We start from the raw sequence: 2981 nt of genomic DNA, 5'->3' as shown, positions 1-2981 counted from the left end.
GCTTTATGAGAAACTCCTTGCCTGCGCCTGTATGTTGAGCTGTGCTCCTGATCTTTCCTCTACCAGCTTCAAAGCCTCTGACATTATGTCTATATTGAGGTCACTGAACCATTTGGAGTTGAGTTTTGTGCAGGGTGAAATATAAAGATCTAGTTTCATTCTTCGACATTTTGATATCAAATTTTCCCAGCAGCTGAAAATGCTGCCTTTTTGCAGTGTATATTTTTGTCACTTGTTTCAAAAATCAGGTAGCTGTAGTTGCACGGACTTATATTTCTGTTTCAATGATGTTCCATTGATCTATGTGTCTGTTTTTGCGCCAGTACCATGTCGTTTTTATGACTGTGGCTCTGTAGTGTACTTTGAGATCTGGTATAGTAATCCCCCCAGCATTGCTCTTTGTGCTCAGGGTTGCTTTGGCTATCCAGGGTCTTTTGTGCCTCCACATGAATTTAAGGATGCATTTTTCTAATTCTGTGAAATATGTCATGGGATTTTGTTTGGAATTGCATTGAATCTATATATTGCTATTGGTAGGATGGTCATTTTAACAATATTAATTCTTCCAATCTATGAACATGGGCGGTCCTTCCATCTCCTAGTGTCTTCCTCAATCTCTTTCTTTAATGATTTAAAATTTTCATTGTAGAGATCTTTGGTGTCTTTGGTCAGATTTATTCCAAGATATTTTAATTTTTTGCAGTAATTGTGAATGGGAGCATTTCCCTGTATTCTTTCTCCAATTGCTTGTTATTGGTATACAGAAAGGCTACTGATTTTTGTAGATTGATTTTATAACCTGCCACTACTTCAAAAGTGATGATCAGTTCTAGGAGTTTTCTAGTGGAACTTTTGGGATCTCTTAGGTATGGTATCATATCATCTGCAAAAAGTGATAGTTTGACCTCTTCTTTTCCAGTTAGTACTCCTTGAATTTCCTTCTCGTGTCTTATTGCTCTAGAAAGAGTTTCAAGCACTATGTTGGAAAGGCGTGGAGATAGTGGACATCCTTGTCTAGTTCCTGATTTCAATGGGAATGCTTCCGGTTTTTCTCCATTTAGAATGATGTTGGCTGTGGGTTTGTTATATATGGCTTTAATTATGTTGAGGTATGTTCCCTCCAGTCCAATTCCCGCTAGGACTTTGAATATAAATGCATGCTGAATTTTGTCAAAAGCCTTTTCTGCATCTATTGAGATGACAATGTGGTTTTTGTCTTTGAGTCCATTTATGTGATTAATGACACATATTGACTTGCATATATTGAACCATCCCTTCATCTCTGGGATAAAGCTGACTTGATCATAGTGAATGATCTCATGCTTTTAGATTCCCATCCATTTTTTTTTAAGGTTTTCAAACTTAGTAGTGTGTAGGTTTTTAAAGTATTCCCTTATAATGTTCTTGATGTTTCTGGTGTCTGTTGTGATGTTTCTTCTTTCATACCTGATTTTGTTGATTTTTGAGGTGCTCTTTCTTTCTTTTGGTTTACTGAGCTAGCGGTCTGTCAATCTTTATTATCTTTTCTAAGAACCAGATCTTGGATTCGTTGATTCTTTGTATTGTTTTCATTAATTTCTTCCCTGATTTTTGTTATTTCTTCTCTTCTGCTGGGTTTGGATTTCATTTGTTCTTGCTTTTCCAGTACTTTGAGTTGCAGTGTAAGGTCTTTTATTTGGGTTCTTTCTAATTTTTTAATGTAGGCACTTAGAGCTATAAACTTCCCTCTTAGGACTGCTTTTAATGTGTCCCAGAGGTTGTGCTGTGTTGTATTGTCCTTTTTATTGAATTCCAGGAATTCTTTTATTTCTTTCTTAATTTCTCCTTTGACCCACTCACTGTTTAGGAGTGTGTTGTTCAGTCGCCACAAGTTCATGTAGTGACCAGGGTTTCGTCCAGTGTTGATTTTGATCTTTATTGCTTTTGTGGTCCAATAGAATGCATGGAATTATTTCAATATTTTTGTATTCCATGAGGTGCTGAGTAGAAAGTGTATTCTTTGGTGTTTGGGTGGAATAATTGAAAGCTGTCTGTTAGGTCCATTTGATGTACTGTATCATTTAATTCAGACGTCTGTTTCTTCTTTGTCCAGTTGACCTGTCTAATGGAGATAGTGGGGTATTGAAGTCCCCTGCTATTACTGAGTTGGGGTTAATCTGTGTCTTAAAGTCCTGTAGTGTTGTTTTTATGAATTTGGGTGCACCAGAACTTGGTGCATATACATTAAGGATTGTAATATCTTCTTGGTTAATGGTTCCTTTGATCAGAATGAAATGACCCTCCTTATCTATTCTTATTAGTTTTAACTTGAAGTCTATTTTGTCAGGTATTAAAATTGCTGCACCTGCTTGCATCTTAGTGCCATTGCTTAGAATATTTTTTTGATCATTTTTTACCTTAAGGCAGTGCCTGTCTTTGAAGGTGAGATGGGTTTCTTGAAGACAGCAAAGAGATGGATTTTGTGTCTTAATCCATTCACTTAGCCTGTGTCTTTTGACTGGGGAGTTCAGTCCATTGATATTTAAGGTTATTATTGAAAGGTGTGTATTGGTTGCCATCATTTTGATTGCTGTTTGTGTTCTCTGTGTAATTTTGTGTTTTCACTATTATATCTTTATTTTCTTTCATTGCCCCTGGAGTATAGTTGTTCCTCTCTTTGCTCTCTGTATTGCTTCAAGTGTTCTTTGAAGGGCTGGTTTTGTGGACATGTATTCTTTCAGGCTATTTGTGTCATGGAAGATTTATATTTCCCCCTCAACTATAATAGACATTTTTGCTGGGTATAGTATTCTGGGCTGGCATCTATTGTCACATAGAACTGGAAATACCTTGGCCCAGGCTCTTCTGGCTGTCATAGTTTGCATTAAGTCAGCTGTAATTCTCATGGACTTTCCTTTGTATGTGACTTGTTTTTCTTTTGCTGCTTTCAGTATTCTCTCTTTGTTCTGTACATTCAGTGTTTTTACTATGATATGCTGTGG

The sequence above is a fragment of the Nannospalax galili genome, unplaced genomic scaffold (genome assembly GCF_000622305.1).
Source record: "Nannospalax galili isolate Female #2095 unplaced genomic scaffold, S.galili_v1.0 scaffold188, whole genome shotgun sequence".
Taxonomy (NCBI): Eukaryota; Metazoa; Chordata; class Mammalia; order Rodentia; family Spalacidae; genus Nannospalax; species Nannospalax galili.
Note: the sequence above shows the minus strand (reverse complement) of the source record.